This window comes from Cavia porcellus, unplaced genomic scaffold, assembly GCF_034190915.1.
Source record: "Cavia porcellus strain 051 isolate PalLab524CR breed Dunkin Hartley unplaced genomic scaffold, mCavPor4.1 scaffold_22, whole genome shotgun sequence".
In the NCBI taxonomy this organism is placed as follows: Eukaryota; Metazoa; Chordata; class Mammalia; order Rodentia; family Caviidae; genus Cavia; species Cavia porcellus.
Window position 1 is genome coordinate 46,519,146 of NW_026947505.1, and position 20,967 is coordinate 46,540,112.

General features: G+C 35.4%; 1 protein-coding gene across 8 annotated transcripts in view; it reads left to right on the forward strand.

Annotated features, from left to right (window-relative positions):
- Bckdhb (branched chain keto acid dehydrogenase E1 subunit beta) overlaps positions 1-20,967 on the forward strand; it is a 185,463-nt gene that overhangs the window by 144,651 nt on the left and 19,845 nt on the right. The gene's annotated exons all lie outside the window — the stretch shown is intronic.

The following is a 20,967-nucleotide window of genomic DNA, read 5'->3' on the forward strand; positions in this document are numbered from 1 at the left end:
ACTGAGAGTATTTTCTAAACTGGTTCAATCTATTTTTACTTTGTAGTCTGAGAAAAATACAAAAGTAACTAAAATTAAGGCAGAACATTGTAATTAAAAAATACAAGAAAAGAACATTAGTCAGCGTCCAACTCTACCACCCGTTCCTCTGAGGGCCCTCATCTCTCCTGGTCCCCTCTGCAGTTCTTCTGGCATCTGTGAGCCTGGCCGAGCAGCAGCTTCCATGCTGGTGAGGGTGGGGACAGGGCTCTGCATCCTTTCTTGGGAAAGTTACTCTTTTGTTCTGTCAATTTGTCTATATTGCATACAATTTTCCCTTAACAGTTGATATTAGTTGGCTTTCATTTTAATAGCTTTTTCAATTCAGGCACCCCAATGTCTAAACCAGTTTGGTTTTGTTTAAGAAATTGTACCAATTCAAAAGATAGACTGGTTTTTCATTACTATGTGGAAATTTTAGCTCTTTAGAGCTTTGTGTCTATTTTTTATTGCTTTTTATGACATGATCAAAAGGTCCACTTAGATGCATCTTCAAGAAAGTATTATGTAGGAACAATCTGCCCAAGAAAGCACAATAGTGTTTATGTTTTTCAGAATTTTTTTTTGTCTTTTACACTTTAAATATTCTAAGAGTAAATTATCAAGTCACACAATTACAGATGAAATTGTAGCACTGGGGCATTGAAGCTCAAATCACATGGCAAATTTGAAAAAGGTGCTCCTTTTTTTTCCTAAATATTTTTGTTTTGTGTGTTTTTGTTTTAACCATTTGCTATTAACTTCTGTTTAAAGAAAATGGAGACCATAAAAATTTAAAATGCAACACAGGATATATAGCCAAAATTTATTAAGTCTTTATCCTGATACAATTCTAAGCCTTTTACCTGTATTATTTTATTTGTATATTGTTAACTCTATAAATAATTATGATAATGCAAATAGGGACTAGTATCATCTATTTATAGATGAAGCAGCGAGCACAAATTGGGTAAGAACTTGACCGAAATCAAACAGGTAGTAAGTAGGTAGTTGATTTGAACATCTGTGATTCCATATTGTTTAATTTTTCTAAAAACCTGTCTCTGTTAGGAAAAAATGATATGGCATTTCTAGTAAAAGTTAAACAGTTCTTTTTTTTTTTTTTTTTTTTTTTTTTAAAACGGTACCAGGGATTGAACTCACAACTGCCTGCAAGGCAGGCACTTATGCTGCTGAGCTAAATCCCCAGCCCCCCAAAAATATTTCTATTAAATATTTGTGAGCATTTTTGTGATTAGGACACTGGAATTATTATTTCAGTGCCTCATCAGTCTTTTAGTATAAGACCATACAAATTTTAGTTATAGAAAAGCAAATATTTTATAGAATCTTTTTCTGACTAAGCCTTTTATTGTTTAGGCAGTAAATTTGTAAACATCAAATGAGGCTGATTGTTGTAAGTTTTGGCCATTTTTTTAAATGCAGGTGTGCTTACATATGACATATTTTGATGTTTTGGAAAATACACATTTTCAAATGCCAGTGAGCTTGTGTTTACTGATAGAAGTTTGGAAGCAAACTCTGATTTAGTGCAGGTCTCTTCATAGGCATGTGGCTAACTGATTGTTGGGTGTGTTTTGTATACGTTGTGAGTCAAGTATGAAGGCTTTGATCTTGAATTTACTATTCACTTTATATTTTCAAACATTAAAATGATTAAGTTCTTGGCTAAAATATGTACATAAATCAAGAATTCTTTTCAATGTTTCAATATCATTTCAAGCTTTTATTTTGCTATGTTCTGAAAGTATGGAAAAATAATTTAAAAAAACTAACATTAAATATAAAAGTGGGATATATGTGATAAGTAATTTTATACTGCCCCTTAAAATTTGTTTTCTCATTTTTGAGAAATATGAATGAAAGTCTTCTAGACAAAATTCATTGTGATATGGACACTTTGGGAGTGAATCTGTGCTTTTTGTTTTCTTCACTGAATTGTGTGACTTGAACATACTCAGTTAAAAATAGTACCATCACAGCAGTATAACTGACAGTTTGTGCCAAGTCATTCCTTTTCACTAGCTGATCTCTCTGGACTCTGCCTGGCTTTTCATCTTACTGGTGATTGTTGTATTTGAATTCATCATGAATACACCTGAAATATCCTTTAGGGAATTTGTATTTACTTTATTGGGGTCACTGAGGTGTTTTGGGTGGTTGACTTGCAGGCCTACAGACTTGCTGTTGACTGGTTGACAGCTTGTTATTGTTTAAAGCTTGAGCCACTCAGAGAAGAGGACATTATTATTCTAAGCGGTGTGTGTCACAGGAGACCTGGAAAGAGGCAGGGGGTCTCTGCTAGCCTTCCTCTCAGCTGTACTTTAACTTTCTGCTGTTCCGACTTTCTTCTTCTTGTATTATCTTTCTATTCTTTTATAAATTGTGCTTATTTTAGTGAGAATAAAATATAGAAATAATGGTTTAGAGGTTTGGTTGTTTGTCTGGGTTGGTATCAAGGAAATCTCCTCATGTTAGTTTGCACGTAACCCACGAGGATGAAGGTTGCAGGTGCCTCTAAAATGGCACCGAGAAAACTGGGCATTTCTTTAATAGCTCAGGAAAAGTTGAAAGCTGTTTAGCAGCACCTGTGAATGCCTTTGAGGCTCAGAGTCTTTCTTTACTATTCTTCATTCCTCCCAATTAAAGAGTGATGTCTCCTCCCTCTACCCATCTTTTAAAATCTTATTTCTCTTCCTTAAGGGCTTCTAAAGTGTTACTCATTGTCCTCCGTGCTTTTAAAAATAATTATATTATAGATCATTTAACCATGATCCTGGAAACTTAGTAGTTGCCTTTAAAATCCCCTGTCGTTCTAGGGTTGCTCGTTAAATTGCTTGGTTGAACTTTGGCAGTACATTGTGATCACTGCGTGAATTTATTATGGTCTTAAAGATGAACAGATGTCATTGCTCTGAAAGATAGCTCCCCCCCCCCCAAATGTTAGCTATTTGTTAGGAGTCTTTTACAGAATTCAGTTTTTATATTGCACATTCCTGTGGTGTTTTAGAAAATGTACCAAGTAGCAATTTTATTTTCCAGTATTCTAAATGACTCCTTAAGGTGACAGAACACTTTTCTAGTGAGAAACTTGAATGGAGAGGAAGTTAATTAGGGGCATAGTGAAGTGATCAGATACAAATCTGTAACTCAAGTTTCTTAGGTCTACTCTATCTCTATGTCACCTCTATTTTCAGAAATTCAAAGGAAAAAATGATGAGTTACCAAAGCAGATCTGTCTCTCTCTCTGCCTCTGCCTCTGCCTCTGTCTCTGTCTCTGTTTCTCTCTTTCTGTCTCTGTCTCTGTCTCTGTTTCTCTCTTTCTGTCTCTGTCTCTGTCTCTGCCTCTCTCTCTCTCTCTCTCTCTCTCTCTCTCTCTCTCACACACACACACACACACACACACACACACACACACACACACAGGTTTATACAATCTGATTCATGCAAATACTGCCTTCTGAGTTTTAGTTAAGAATGAGACATGAACTTAGTTCACTAGCTTTAGTCAATTTGACATACGCTTTCAAATTGGAGTAATAATGAAAGAAGAAATAGAACTAAAATTTATTTTATATGAATACAAAAGAGTATTAAAAAGAAATTTGAAATTATTTAAGAAATAGTCTCTAACTTGCCAAAAATAAGGAAGACAATAGTATTAATAAAGGGACTAATTCAAAAATAATTGCCATAAAAATTAAACTGCTGTATGATTCAACTATGCAGCCTCTCAGTATGTATAATACTTGAAAGCATCAAAGTAAGCATACTGTAGTTATCTACATAATCAAGTTGATTATAGCACTATTTCCAATGGCCAACTTTTAAAATCGGCCTCAGTACCCATCAACCAATGAATAGATAAAGCAAAACACATAGAGGAGATTTATCCAACCATGAAAAAAAGAGCAAAGTCATGGCATTGGCAGGTAAATGGGCGGAACTGGAGGGAATCATGTTAAGTAGCATAAGCCAGACATAGAAAGGCAAGTATCACATGTTTTCTGTCAAGTAGAATGTAAAGGTGGGGAGAACTGCGTGAAAGCAGAAAGCAGACTGTGGAAAAGAGAAAGGGGTCAGCAATAGTGAGGGAGAGTGAGCTAAGGGAAGAGGGAGAAGAGTTGACCAGAGTACGCTGTATGCATATATGAAAATTAGTCCTGGTTATTAATATATGTTCATAAAAAACAAAAATAGTTTCCACACTAATAAGAGGGAAATGCTTTATATGTTTGAAATGTTGACAGAGTATAACAATACTTTGGTATTTTCATAGATTCTTCAATAATAAAATTATTTACTTATAGGAGGCTTTTAAGAGATACAGGTTGTTGTTACCCTGAGCAGAATTGTGGTGAAATTGGCTCTTGTCTTTTACTATTGCTGCATTTTTTATTTTGAATTTCTAAGCCTGGTTTTTTATTGATGTTGTTTTATAATGTCCCTAAACTTTTGAATTTCATTTCATAAATGTTAATTAATTATGTAGTTTGACATTTTTAGAAAAGTAAGTTACCAAAGTTGACTCAAAAAGAAAAATATTTCAGTTCTTCTAAGAACGTGAAAGATACTGACCCAAGAGCTAGTAGTTGGTCCAACTGAAATTTTTGAAGCTTTCTACCAGACCTCAAAGTTTTATACATAAGGGCTTCTAGAAAACTGAAGAGAGAACCGGGCCCATTTCATTTAATGAAGTTAGTTTAACTTCAAAACCAAACAAGGATCGGAAAGTGTAGGTGAATCTTGCTCATCAGCGTAAGTTTATGGTTATTACAACAAGTTGAATATCGGGTTGTTCAAGACCAAATTGATTTTATTCCAGGAATAACAGATTGATTTAATATTAGATAAGCCTGTAAATATAATTTATGACCTTAGCTAACTAGAAGAAAAAAGCCACATAATCATCTCAGTGCATGAAGAAAGACATTTCAAAATTTTACGTATCTATTATTCAAAGAAAAAAATTATTAGCAGCTTCTTTTACCTAATAAAAGTTATTGTCCTAGTTACTTTCTTATCTCTGGGACACAACACTGGATACTCAGAATTTAAAGGAAAAAATTCATTTCTGGCTCACATATTTAGTCCATAATTGACAGGCCCAAAGGCAGGAAGGTGTCATAGAAGGGACTGGTGAGGGAAGATGGCTCACATCATGGTGACCGGGAAGCAGAGAGAGAGGAAAAGAGCCAGATAGGGAGATACACTCCCCACCAGGCAGTGTAGCCGGTGCTCCACTTCTTCTGACCGGGCCCCACCTTCTAGCACCACATTCAGTTATAGCAACCCCGTATTCAGTCACTTTTCAAAAGTTTGCCCATGTGTGCATGGAGCTTTGTGGGAGTGGTGGTGGTGGTGGTATCTAGACATAAACTATAACATTTATTTACTGAACCATAGAACAAAAATTATATTTAATGCTAAAATATTGGAAGAATTAGCTTTAAAATCAGAAGCCAGAAAACCCATTGTGACCTAGATAGCACAGTAGCACAAGGAGAAGAATTGAAAATTTACAAGGATACAAGAAAATGATGAAAAAACATTACTTGTTAATAGAAACTTATTTTCTACATGGAAAATTCAATTTCATCCATACACTGCTTGTTAGTATTAACTGGAGGGGGCAATAATATTGCTGTAAACAGCAGATATAAACTGAAAATACAATTTTTAAAACATCAACAGCTACTATAGGTATCTGAGAATAGTAGTTTTAAAGTGACTTTTTAAACAGGCTTTATAGACAGGGAGATTTGTTACAATCATAAGTTACCCAAATAATCTTTTGATTCAGTCCCATTGCAGACAGCAGGTCTTTCTGAAATTTAACAGTGAGAAACCCAAATTAGAAATAGTGAGCAGAGGAGAGGCTGTGGGGAAAAAGGAACTCTCCTATACTGTTGGTGGGAGTGTAGACTGGTACAGACTTTGTGGAGGTCAGTCTGGAGATTTCTCAAAAAGCTGGGATTGGAAGTCCCATTTGTTCCAGCTATTCCACTTCTAGGCATATTCCCAGAAGAATTGAAAGCATCATACCACAGTGATATATGTGCACCTATGTTTATAGCAGCACAATTTGTAATAGCCAGATCTTGGAAACAACCCAAGTGTCCATCAACTGAGGAATGGATAAAAAAGCTGTGGTATTTCTATACAATGGAGTATTACTCAGCTATAAAGAAGGATCACATTGAGATATTTATCAATAAATGGGCGCAGCTCGAGACCATACTCATAAGTGAAATAAATCAATCTCACATGTGTGAATACCTAATAGTTTCCCTAATGTAAGTAATGCTTCAAATATATAAAAATATGTGGTAATCATGATTTCCCATTATGTAGCCTTGAAGCCTTATAAAGTTTTCACTTATTAATTGGAAAGGCTTTATTCTGGGCTTCTTGATATGGAAATATTTGAAGCTATAGTATATGAAGTTTTATTCAAATATTTCAAGGAAAAAGACAGACACTATTGTAACTACTATTAAGTCGGGTTATTTGGTGGTGAAGCACTAGGTTGCTGAAACAGTCATGCTTTGACCTGTATTGTTATATTGTTATGTCCTCTTTTATCTCAGTCTCTCCCTTATTCATTAAAAAATTATTTAGTTATTTTTTATGGTTTTTTTTTAATTAAGGAGAAAATTTTAAAAATTAGCAGGATATATAATAGTAACTTTTGTTGATTTCCTATTAACTTGTTTAGAAGTCCTGTAATACTCCCACGATCTTGTTTTGACTGATTAGACTCTGTTCTATTCTGTATGATAGTATCAAGTCTGAGGGTATAGGCAACTACTTTGAAGGCAATAAGATTCACTAAGATGCCCATTCTGGTTTGACTATTGTCTCCTTTGGAAGTCCTGTAATGTTTACAATGCTTAAGTTTTATTGGTCTTGTTCTCTACTGTTTTGTTCAACTTTATAATACCTAATGAGATAGACAATTCTTTTTAAGGAAACAAGAGACATTACGGTAACCATTGTTGATGACCTTGTATTCTGTTTTTACATCATGTGCTATGTCTATCCTTGATTTTGACTGACAGCTTTGTTTTGCCATATTTGACTTTATTCTCTCTCTCAAAAAAAGTAATAAGAACTAAGGAGTAATAAAACCCAAAATGTGTAAATTTTGTTGTAAAAATGAGAGGGGAAAAAAGTGCTTCTAAAGGATACAACAGCAAGTGTGTTTAGGGATGTTAAATAGCTGACCATATTAATGTTTTTGGTTGGATCATTGAACACAACTGTTTGCAGTCTCACTGTTTGAGTGTCCATTTTGCATGCTTTGATACTGTGACTTGAGCAACTATCTCTAAGATGATAATGTGTAATCTATTAACCAGTGATTTCTTACTGGTTTTTTTTTTTTTTTTTTGTAATTCTGTATTACTTGTACCCTTACACTGCTTTGTTTTGTTTTGTTTTTTCTCTTTTTCCTTTTAAATAAAATTAAAAAAAAATAGTGTGCAGAATAAAAGGTAATAGGAAGTAGGGAGACAGATGGAAGAAAAGGGGATAAAAGAAATAATCAAGACATGTGAGGTACAAGTACCAACTCCACACAGGAGTGTCAGTAAACACTGAATACTGCAACCATGTACAAGAAGGAAGGAAGGAAGAAAAGAGAAAGGAGAACAAAAAGAAAGGAGAGAACAAAAGAGGAAAAGGAAGAAGTTGATACTAGCCCCGTATGGCACTATAGATACCTATAGTAGCTAACTGTTGATGTTTTAAAAATTGTATTTTCAGTTTATATCTGCTGTTTACAGCAATATTATTGCCCCCTCCAGTTAATACTAATAAGCAGAGTATGGATGAAATTGAACTTTCCATGTAGAAAATAAATTTCTATTAACACATTGCTGATGGTACCGTCCATGGTATGGTACCCAGTCAAGGCAGTTCGTGTGACTTATCATCACTGTCTTCCTGAACTGCTTTTAAGTCTTAAGTGAAAATATATAATCACATATATAGAGAGGACTTGGATGGACTGTCATTGCCTAGATTTAACGTTTATCTGCTATGTAACATTCCTTTTCTTTCGGTTCCCTCATCTGGAAAATAGTAAAAATAATAGTACTTCATACATAACGTTATTGTGAAGATTAAGTGAATTAATGTATGTAAAATTCATAAAGGTTTAGCTGGCTTACAGCACTTAGTATTACTTTAGATTCTTTGTGCTATTTTAACAAAATCGTTCCGTCTTTTTTTTTTAAATTTTTTACTTTTATAAGTACATGTTTGCAATATATGATTACATTCACTATAAGAAATTGCTGTAGTTTGGGGTTTGCAACAATTACATACAGGACATATAATTTATAGTATTATTTATAATGGTCACCCAAGCAGTGAAATACAAAAAAAGTACAGGAAATCTGTCCTCACTAAAGACCTAGAGAATCAAGCTGAGAGCCTGAAGTCCAGGGCAATTACCTGCATAAGTTCAGCTCCAGAGTTAGAGTCTATAACAATGCCCCGTCTTCACAAGTCCAACCAGAGGACTAAAGCTCATAACAATGACTCACCATGCAAGTCTGTTTCATGGACTTGTGTTGGAAGGCCCCAAGGTCAGTGACGGAGACTAGAAAGTCTGTGCCAGCAGAATGACGGATCTCTACCAGTAGGCTGAGGAATCTGCACTGGACCCAGGAAATGATGCTCAAAGTAAGAATCAGCGCTCCACTGAAAAGGACCACAGCCATCCTTAGCAACAGTCCTCTGAAGATGAGAACAGCCTAGTTAATATCAGAAAGCCAGCATGAGAAGCTTCTTCTAGATACTGAACAGCATACATCTTTCCCTCTGAAACCAGGAAGTGGTAAAGACCAGAGCTCCCCCAAAATGTACCATAACCATTCTCAGTGACAAGGTCTTGAGCTCCTCTGATGTTAAGAATAGCTAAGTTAATATCAAGACAGAAGCTCAACAGGCTCCTGCAGGAGAACTAACAGCAATAGGAGACCCAGCAACACTATGAAGAACCAACAGCACTGAACTCTTCCTCTCCAGTTCTCCTTTTTATCTTTGCAACAATTCTCAGCCACCTATGCTTGGCACCATGCTCATTCAGTGCAGTTGGTATTACAAATTGACCACTAGTTATCAATCCACAGGAGTCGCACATGTACATAAGACAATTCAATTCTTTTTCCTTCCTTCCTTCCATTCTCATTTTACTTTACCATCGTTGAATTCCTTTATTTATAAGACATTATAAAGTTAATTATCATATGTAGAGATATATAGATTAAAACCAGATTAACAGGCAAATACACACACACAATACACTTACATGCAATATGATAAGTCAAGATAAACTTTTAGATACATTGAGTTACTTTTTGAGGCTGCTTTGCCTTAGGTCTAATTCCATGTTAAACTGCATGTATTCAAACCATGTGTGCCTTAAGTTTTATTTGAAAAATGAATACAAGTTTATTTAACCAGTAAAGACTGAAACCTGATATAGGCTGAGTTTAAAGAAATATAAGGTCAAAGAAGTATTAGTTTAATGGGGAGAGACCTTTGTCAAAGAGCAAGATGATTACTGAGATATCAGTACGATGGAGACAGGTGAAGTACAGTGAAATAGAGACACAGTGCCAAAATAAACCCAAGAGGTCAGCCCGGAAGAGTTCATTAAAAATATAGAATTTTCTCTGAGATTTGTTGGCTGAACAAAAGTGTCCTAGGCATGTTAGCATATGAATCACCATGTAAGTAAAAATTCCAGCCATTCATAGGAAACAAGTATTTAAAAATGTTTGTAACATTGTAAAAACAAGATGAGTGTTGACAGAAGACACTGTCAAACCCAGGTAAAGAATTTAGTTTTGTTAGTGCCAAATAACACAGAAATATGTGAAAGCAAATGGATCAGGCAATACACAGCATGCTCTCACATGGAGATATAGCTTCATACTTTCTCATGGAATCTTGCAGTGGTAGATTTGTGTCAGCCAGGGTGTTCCCTGTTTCCCTTCATCCTGACCTCAACTTCTGACCCTGGGAATTTGCTTGATGCTCACTTGATTGCCCTAGCACCATCCATGAACTCACTGGTAATCAAGAGGCAGTGACTGGCGCCCCTCCTGAGTGAGAATAAGACTAATTTTGTCATCAGAGACCCACATTTATTACTTAGAATATTTCTATTGATGAAGAGTTTCATTATATTAAACAATGAGTACCTAAGAGAAAAAATTACAAAAATGAAATATAGAGATTTTAAATATTTATTGTTTATTTTTAAAGGCATCAAATTTTTCAGCATCAACTGGTTTTTGTTGCACAAAGTCTACAGAACAACATCAGAAATAAATTATATATGAACTGCAATGAAAATACCAGTATCACTCTAGAGAAAAAACCTTTATTTCAGTTATTACATGTAAAGCAGGCTGTACACTTGCAAATAGCCTGTTGCTTATAAACGCATCACTTACACTGACAGCATGTCTTTTGCATTCCTAGACTTCTTGCAGGACATACTTGATATGTCACTGGTCTTGTTGTTTTGTCAGGAGGTTCTTATTATACAAATAACAGAAACATAAAATACTAATAAAGTAAATTATTAAATTTTTAATATATAGTGTGTTTAGAATAGACATCAGCATTTTTGCATCAGCTGCATACTTGCTTACAAACCTTAAAGACAGCATCAGAAATAAATTCCTATATGAAGTACAATGAAAACAGCAAAAGAACTCCACCACAGAAATAATTTTGCTTCAGCTGTCATACCTAACACAGTCTTCACACATGAGTTGACATCATTTTTGGTTTTCTGTTGTCCTAGTAGGTCTCTGTGATTTTGTACCTGCCTATTCATCTGTCAGCTCACCAGTATGCTCCACAATTTTTTTGGCATAGTTACCTGAGCAGAAACATTTTGTTTTTCTCCTTTGTAAATGATCTCTCATGAGCTCCAGTCCCAATCGTCTAAGCAAATTTCTTTGTGATATTTTGCACTTGTTATCTTCTTTGTAAACTATGAAACTACTTATGTCATACATTTAGGATAGAGTTAAACATTCCTTCAATCACCATGAAAAACCTATGCTAAGGACAGCAGACCCATGAATTGTTCAGCTAATGAGTTGTCATAATAAACACATTTTTTTGGTACCAGAAATCAAACTCAGAACATTGTGCTTATTGAATATGGCTATTGGTCCATGCAAAACATTTTACTTGGCATTTCGGTCTTGTGCATTTCATAGCATCTTATAGCATTTTTTCTGTTACATTTTTCAACACTGAGTTGCAGTGCTGCCATTCTAATACATTTCACCCCTGGCAAGACCCTCACTATATTTTCAGACCTAGTTCTAACATTGGATTGTTTCATTTGGTTGCATGGCCATTTTGCAACTGTTTGGCCATATGTACTCACACTGCTCTTTCCTTTGTCATCTGAATCAAGAAGATCTGCATTTCCTCTGTATCTACTGATTCTTGCCCCATTTCACTGTCACAGGAACTTTCACTGACATAACCAACGTCAAACTCATCATCCACATCCACCCATACCACGGTTCTGTTGTGAATGCATGTGTGGTACCCTAATGGATCACCTTCATCATCCATGCATTAGTAATCTGATGATTTACTTTTGATCTTCTCCAAAACATATAAATCTCATTTTTCATGTGCCACTGTACTGAATTGGGCTACTTCTACAAGAAAAATCAAAATTTCTTTTTAACAAATCCTGGAGAAATGTAGATCTGTTGGACCCTCTGTGATGCTTGGATAAACATATACAAAACCAATTAGAGGAAATCTAAAGGTGGATCCAAATCCCATTTTGACACTTCTACGTATGTGTATGCCCCTTGCCTCAGGGGAAGATAAGAAGATGCATGGTCAGCTACTTGCAAAGTATAAATTTACAGTAGAAAAGTAAGGAATGGATCCGCCAAACCCCATGTTACGTTCTAAGGGCTAAAGGTCAGTTTCCAGAGAATCATCTGGCTGTGCAAGCTCCACTCTATCCGGATCTGCTCCCGAGACCTCTTTGTAATGCTAGATGGAAAATTGTGTCTTGACTATCTCTAGTCACTTGAATTACATAACTGCAGCCTAGTCTGAGACTTGCTCCATTGTCTTTCAGTGAGTCCTATCTACAGTTTTTCTTTCCCAAGAGACATAATGGCATTGGAGAAAACAGCTTTGTTGGAAGATACAGTAGCTGTGACTTCTGGTGAATTATTTTTATTTATAGATTTCCCTATCTCTTAAGTGGAGGTGACCATATCTAACATAAAACAATTCTGTAACATAATATATGCAAAGTGTCCAGCTCATTGCCCGATAGTAAGAATGTAATGTTGTTTATATTATTTTCTTTTTTATTCTAAAGTTGGAATTATCCAATATTAAATCTCTGCTTGCTCTCTGTAAGTGTTGTTCTCTGATGCTTTTCTACTTAATTTTTTCTACTCCTATCATCTATGAAAAAGTCTGCCTTATATTTTCAGGAAAATGAAGTCTTTCAAAATTTTAGGGTTTGTCTGTTAGTAGCTATCAATTTTTCCAGTGAAAATATTAACATTTTTATGAAGATATGGAATCTAAAATATATATCTAGACATCTTAGAAAATATATAAATCATTTGTATTCACATCAGACATTTTTCTTTTATACAATGTAATGTAAATGTCCAGACTGATTTATTAGACATCTCATTATCTCATTCTTTTTAAACAGAATATGAAATGGAGTAGAATTTTTGTTAGGATGTAAAATACTTAAAGAGAAATTATTGGTGCTTTAGAAAATTCATTAAGGTGAATTTGCATCTGAATGTGTTTGGACTACTTAGCATGATGAATGTGATTTCAAAAATATGGAGGCACAATTAAAAAACAAAAACACTATTCCCAAAGTGGAATTACACACTGCGCTAGTAACTTTATTCATTATCACACGTTACGCACTTTAATCCCACAAAAATTGTAAATGCCAAATACTGAAAAAGACCCTGCGGTTGTGACGGAGTGGTTACTGACCTGAAAGAACTGATATTCTAGTAACAAATAAAGACAAATGTATGAATTAATTATAAAGTAGGATGAGAAAAATTAAAAAAACAGAAGTGCCTGCACTAAACTGTAAGTTTCACAAAGCAGTGCCATTTTTGTTTTTCCCTATGTATTTGTGTAATTTGTCCACTCCATCCGGGCTGTGTTCCTCAGACCTCTTCGTAATGCTAGATGCAGAATTGTGTTTTGAAATATCTCTTGTCTCTTGTCCCCACTACATAATTTTTGTAATTTTGAAATTATGCATTTTATGCATATGTATGTTTTGTTTCCTGCTGTTTAAAATTTGCCATTATTTCAGGACATTGTCCCGTACCATTTAATTTAGTTCAAAAATTTCAGTTTAATGGCTATAAAATATCCTATTGTATGAGATTAGCTTAAACGTTCTTCCCATTAGATTGCTTACTTACTTCTTCAAACCTCAGCAGAATGGGAGTGTAAAATATCACTAACCATCAATTTTAACACAAAGCACATTCAAACATGTTTTCTAATATGTACATCAGACAGAAATAGGACCAGATCATTATATTGGACTGTTTCATCTTTTACATATAATTGTTAACAATACTATTCAAATTAAATGGAAAAAATATCTATAATTGCATTTTCCTGTTTGTTAATTTTGCATAATTTTCAAGTTATCCAAAATTAATTATCCAAATTAATATATTGTAGACTTCTCATTATTTATTTAAAACATTTATAGGACAGTAGTTTCTTTCTGCTCTTAAAAGTATAGATTACTGCCAGTAAATTTGAGTATGGCAGGCCACTCAGTGTGTTTTATCTACTGTTTTTACCTCATTTCTTTCAGCATTATCTTTAAAATATTTCTATCTGAAATATTTACCTGTGTAATGGTAACTTTTAGTAGCTTACTATGTAAGTAGTGGTATTCTGTATTTTAACCGTTTATTTCACCTATAGAATGAAACTCATAGTTCATTGGAATACTATAGAGACAGCATTATCCAGCCAGATGTGGTGGTGCATGCCCATAATCCTAGCACTCACAAGTTTTATGCAGAGCCTTAGCAAGTTAGTGACTTCGTGAGACCTTGTCTCATAAAAACAGGGATGATGGTTGGGGATGTAGTTCTGTGAACGTGTAAGAGTTGCGTTCAGTTCCTTGTAGCAGGAAAGAAAAAAAAATTAAAAAGGAAACTGCTATAATATTTTGTCTACTGTTGAAGCACAGAATAAATACCACATATTTTATCTTCCTGTTTTCAATGTTATAGTGTGTAGAAAATTATATGGAGTAATGTGACTGAGCTGCTCATATAGAGGAAATAGAAGACAGATACTGAGCAGTCCCCTCAGGTGTACATGTTCCGGGGAGGTCTCCAGCCATGCTTCCATGCTGCTTGCAAGCCTCCTCTCATCTGTCCATGCTCTCCCTAAGGGGCCAGGGCTGTGGCTTGCGTAGACAAGCAGGTCAGAAAAGGCAATGGCACAGCATCCCCGTGATTCTTCTCCTCAAATTCCAAAGGCTGGGCAGGAGCCCTTGAGCTCAGCTGGAATCGCCTTACTACTGCCAGCAACATTTCATGGCAGAAACTCCATGGCATCTGAGAGAAGAGACAAAGCCTTGACCTCGCCTGGCTTTCACATCCATGCCAACTGCAGAGTTCTCAGCATAGGCACTTAAACCTCAAGCAGGAGAAGTTTTCAATGGACAGGTTGATTTGGGGCATTCACAGCCGAAGTGTGGGTTGTGTATACTGTTATTGTTAATACATTGTATCAACTTGGAAAGTTTAGAAGTTTAAATGAAAGACTCAGCAGGGAGCCAGGATCCTTACTTTGTAAATGTTCTCATCCTCTGCAAGAGGAGGATGCAGAGATGTTGTGAGTGCTACATCCACCATGGGGGTGGGGGGCTGTGTATAATATAAGGGAGGATAAGAGGCTTGCGCTTCCCTCTTTTTGCTCTGGCTGCTGTCTTGAAGTGTTGCCCCAGTGCTATGCCACCCCACCTTGGAGCAATTATGACTGAAACCTCCAAAAACTGTAAGCTAAATAAACCTTTCCTTCTTTAAAAAAAAAAAAGAAAGAAAAAAAAAGAAAAGAAAAGAAAAGAAAATTCTATTTAAAAATGTTCTTGTATTAATTAGTACCATTTAAAAATATCTATCAGGGATGTTGCTCCTAATAGGCAAGTGTTGCATTAGGGTGGTGTCCAGGGATTCGGTTATGTGCTGTGATTTTAAGATTCTGAAATAAAAAAAAAAAAACTAACGTGGGCTTCTGTAGGTAGCCCTTTCTCAAATTAGGATAATTTTGTTTGACAGTTAAATCATAAAACAGATGTTAAAACATTTACAAATTTCAATGAGTTATTTTTTAGTTTGCAGTCAAATTAGCTTAAGAAGTAAACCATACCTACAATTACAAATTATCTTATATTTTCCTTAAGTTATACTAACTTAATTTTTATATAAAAATAATTCTAAGTCTACATTTTTATGACCCAAATTTTACAATTTTGCATTTCTCCCACTTTTTCATAGATTTAACTCCAATTCTTTACAAGAATTAAAAAAAAAAAAAAAAAACTTGTGTTTTTCACTAGACATTTTCTTCCTAGAAACAAAGTTTTTAGCATGTGACTAGTTGATGAGGAACAGTATAGGCTAATGTGTTTATGATGTTCACTCTTTATTTAACTTTATATTCATTAATGGAGAAAATTATGAAGTCAAGGTAGTTGCCACAAAGAATTCTTAGAGTACTTCGTACCACTCTATGTTTTGTCTTGTGCTTTTCTACTTTACATAAAAATCCTAGATGAAATGAGAAGACACTGTTTTCCATTTGATTCCTCTGTCAGTGGCTGGCTGGGGTTTTCTTGCTGCCTGGCTTGAGTTTGATTGCAGGGTTTGTAGAAGGCCTCCTCATCTCACAAGCAGATGCTACCATCTTTGTTTATAGAGGAGGAGAGGAATCATGGAGGACAATGTGACTTTTACCTAATTGACTTTAGACATTAAAGTTGGCTGTGTTAGGTTTCTAAGAAAGAATCTTGGAGTGGGATTCAGAATTAGAAAAGCACTTTTCCAAAAATGAAAAACTGACTGTATCACCTTGTCTGTTAGAGTTGGTTTTTACTAGTACATCTTATAGTACATGTTTGCAGTACATGATTACATTCCATGTGTAGAGTTGGTACATGGCCATAACACATCTGAATTCCCTACGTCCTTCCTCTGTCTGTGGATCCCCTTGATGTTTGAGAAAAATCAATCTCTCTGGTTTCTATTATCTTTAATTTTGCTCTTTAATTTGAGTTACTCATTGTCTTAGTTACTTTTGTCTCATTGCTGAGACAAAATACCCAACACTCAAAGTTAAGGAAAGAAAGGTTTATTTAGCTCACAGTTTGTGGAGGTTCCAGTTCATAAGCAGCTGGCTCACAGCACGATAGGACGTGGCAGAGGGGCAGTGGTTCAAGGTCAAGAAGACAGCAAAAGCATCAAGAGCGAAACAGGGAGACCTAGCCTCTTGTCCTCCCTTACATTGTAAGCAGGTTACCTGCCCTCGGGTGGGTGCAGCACTGACACCCTCCTTGTTCCCTCCTCTTGCGCAGGCTCAGGATATTTACAAAGCGAAGACCCTACCCCCCTACGGAGTCACTTAAACTTCTAAACTTCTCAAGTTGACACGATGAACAACATCTTGAAACAGTAAGGACATGTCCTCTACACCTTAGGTTGTAGAACTACTCAGTTATTTAGTTAAGCTTCTAGACTTCTCATATTGATGCAATGTGTCAACCATTACAGGCTTATAAAGGAAATCAAAAGATGTTTAAACATGTGATTTATTTCACTTATCATTAATCCAGGTATATCAATTTTCTACCAATAACTCAAGTTTATCTTTCTTTATAGCAGAGTAGTATTCCATTGTGTAAACATCCTATTTTCTTTATTCATCTATTGATGGATATATGTTACTTGAAAGATTTAGCTAATTGTGAATTATCCTGCTGTAAATAAAAGTATGCCTACATTCACAGTTTCAAAGGAATACGCGATGGACATTTTCAGAGCAGTTATTCTGCCTATTTTAATCCCTTTCTCTTTTTCCTAGTGGGCCACTCTTGTCTAGGGATTTGAAGGAGGTGACCCTTTCCTCTCCTTCCCATGGTAGACCCAAGATATAGTCATGTAAAGCATAAAATCTCACATATTCACGTCCAGACCAGGGCTTCCCAGCTAAGTCCCTCCTTTCATACAATAGGCTGGATTTTGACTGACTCCCCCAGCACCCCTCGGTCTTTTTGTGAGACGATGTCCCACTGGGTTCCTCCATCTGGTAGGGTTCTTCCTATAACCTTCCTTACTCTTTGAAGCAAGCTGCACACTGTCCACAGGCTGTGAAAATGGCAGTGGAAGCCCAACATTTGTGAGTGCTGGGGCAGTAATTCACAACCTCATTATTTACAACTTACTTCCCATTGCAGCATTTCTCTGTGGAAATCAATTTGGAGCTGATAAAATCAGATTAAAATTTTATTCATTCAGTTAATCATTCAAATGTTAAGATGTAAGGAAAATAATATGGCCTCTGTCTTCAGCAAGCTAAAAGACTAACTGGGAGACATCCATACAGTATAAATAGATGTGTGTGTATGTCTGTATGCATATAAATGTGTTAATTGTGTATTGTGTAGTAATGTGTACATCTGTAGTATGATAGAAGCACACAGAAAGATGAGCTTCCAGGAGCCGCTGGGTGGCTTTTGGGAAAGATGTCCAGAAGCATCTGCACTCAGAAACGGCATAGACTTTCACACAGCTCATGGAAATAAGTGTGCTTGTGAATTTTCTGATGGAAAAAGAATACATGCAACAACTTGCATTTTTCTTCTTCTTGGTTTTAGAGCAAACCAATAAGAATCAGGATATAGGTGGACCTTTATGTGTATCACCTGTAGTAAGGTCTCACACAGCTTTCTTAGCTTTGTAATCCTTGGCTTTGTCAGTGGCAACACCTGAATCATTGGAGTGTAGTGAATCTTGAATGAGTTAACAATGCTGTTTTAGAATAGCAATATCACATAGAAAACATTCAGCAAAATTGCTGTACCATGTCATCATCACCATTCATCATCAGGGTCTTTCTTGATTTTCTCCTTTTTTCTGATCTCAGTATATGAAACAAATTTCTTGATAGAGACCAACTTTTTTCTATTGTTTATATTTAAGGAGTTACGTCTAAAGAACTTTATAGCACACTGGTGGTATGTGAATGTGTATTGAAGCATGTGGATAGAGCTTCCACATGTGGGAATGTGTGTACTAAGTGTTAGAGATTACCAGTTTCCTATCGAGACAAGTTATAATCTTTAATTTTCATTTGGAAGATCTCACATTATTATCTTACTGAAATTATATATTTATTGTTTGTAATTTTAATGAGATAATTTGAAGGAGGATAATTTAAGAAAAACTTAACTTCCCCTCAGATTAAAAGTGATTAAAGGTAATTTAGAATATTAATAGAGAAATATAAAATCAGTTTTTACATCTGCTTATACTTCTTCAATAAAATATTAAATGCTTAAACATTACTAGTTGTAAGTACTGCTAAATTTAAAATGTATGTATGTTTTCAATTCATTCTCAAATGAGCAAGAGGAAGTTTGGGTTATGTAAAAGTTAACACTTTAAATAGAAAAAAATTTGAATTCAAATGAATTCAAAATCATTATGAATAACAGTCCTTTTTTCTCCCAAGTTTGGTAGGATACTTATATTCTAAATTTTTTGTTTCATTAGTGAGTAGCAAAGTTGTCCTCAGATAGTTTTCTTCCAGCTTTATAATGTACATAAAATATTTCTGTAACATTTATTCGCATGCAGCTACACTTGTGAAATGTAACATCTTTTCAAAAAGATTTCACATTGGGAATCCATGTAGGAGACAAATAGAGCAAATAGAGGAGACTGCAGTAGAGCATGATGAGAGTAGAATTAATGTTGGAATGAATGAGAGGAAGAAACTGAAGCAGGAAATGTAAACTATCATTTTGGTCAGTTTGAGTGGCAAAAAAGGTACAAGAAAAACGATCGTCCCAGGATTGTAGCATATTCATATCTGTGAAAGCATGCGAGCATGAACTGTTATGGTATGTAGCAACTGGCCTCTGTCACTCATTTGAGCCAGGGTATCAATAATTTATGGATTAGGGATGGAGATTTTGCAGAAGCTTCTAGGTGAATTTTGATATACCTTTTATCTTTCCACTTGCCCTCCCTTCTCTCCTCTTTCCACACTTTTTCTTTTCTTTTCTGCCAATCTCCCCCTTCCCATGGTAACCTTGTCCTTTTCTTTCTTAAACCAACAAGGAGAGAGATTAGTGTCAGATACCTGATGGTGGAGCTGATGTATCCTCCTGGTGGCCATCTGGCTCCAGCAGTTCTAAGCAAGAGCTCTGGATTCCTCCTGCTGAAACATGTCGTGTCTCCTCCTCTAGTGAGTGAGGCCAGAGTTTGGAGTATGCTGGCTTATTAAGTCAGCACAAGCCCACGCAAGCTGCGGGAAGGCTTAGCACTCCTCGGCCTATACAGGAAGATAGGAAAGAATGCTAGGTGGCAGCCAGGACTGGTCACTACGTACACAGAAATCAGTGATTTAACATAATGAATAATTTTACATATGCAAATTTGTGAGGGTAGTATTGAAAAGCATACAAGAGGTACTGTGTAGTGCTGTTTTTCTCTGAGTAACAAATGTTTCAGACAAAAATCATCTTTCTCTGATATTTTAGAATATAACATATATCAGATTATAGTTTAGCATTAGTATTTTATATGTGATTTATTCACTTAATCACTGTAATATATAACAACCTGTAGCATGTCGTATTGATCTTTAATGTAAACACACATTGCTTCATGAAGTTGCAGTTGTGGCAGAATTTGGCACTTCTGTTACTGCATTTGTGAGGCTCTTAGGCAGATAATGTTACTTTTTTCTGATTACGATTTTATGGGAAAAACTATTGTTTATCCTTTTTGGAATGTATGGTAGAGTGGATCTACTTGATTATGGTCATGTTCTTTAAAATTTGTTTGATATCCTGCAGTAATTTTCTCCAAATGATGGAAAACCACTTGTTATTTTCTGGAAATTTACGTTGTCAGATTTCAGTTACTTCTGTTCAATTTAAAATCAGAGTTTCAGGTTGAAAATACTTCAGCAAAAGCTCCAAAACCCCAGTCCAGTCACAAGAAGCACGGGACATGTAGAAACATCCCAGAATACATGAGCGATTCTCCTCAAAATTGTCTAGGTCATCAAAAACAAGGAAAGTCTCGAGAAATTGTGATTGCTCAGGAGGTCTCAGTATAGAAGTAGACTGCATTGTCTGATGTAGATTCTGAATAGAATTCTGGAGTCTAAACAAGACATTAAGGGTGGAAAAAAAAAAAACCCTGAGGAAAACTGAGTAATGATTGGACTTTAGTCAATAATAAAGCAGTGTTGATTCATTAATTGTGACAAGTATACTGTACTAATGTAAAATATTAAAAATAATGGAAACTTGCTATGGAGTTTATGAGAACTCTGCAGATGATTATGACAATTTTCCTGTAAACTTAAAGCTATCATAAAATAAAAGACTGTTTTTGAGAAGGAGTTTCTGCTGTAATGCTGCTGCAGTAGGAACTTAATGTTACTGCTTGACTAATGCAAAAAGTCCCTCATTCTTTGGGATTACTTCCGTGGGCCTTAGGACTAACGCATCCCTGAGATCTGCTGTTTTGAAACTTAGGATTGTGATCTGTCTACATGTCTATCTGTCTGTGTTTTGTCTGTGTTACTGTAGTTTAA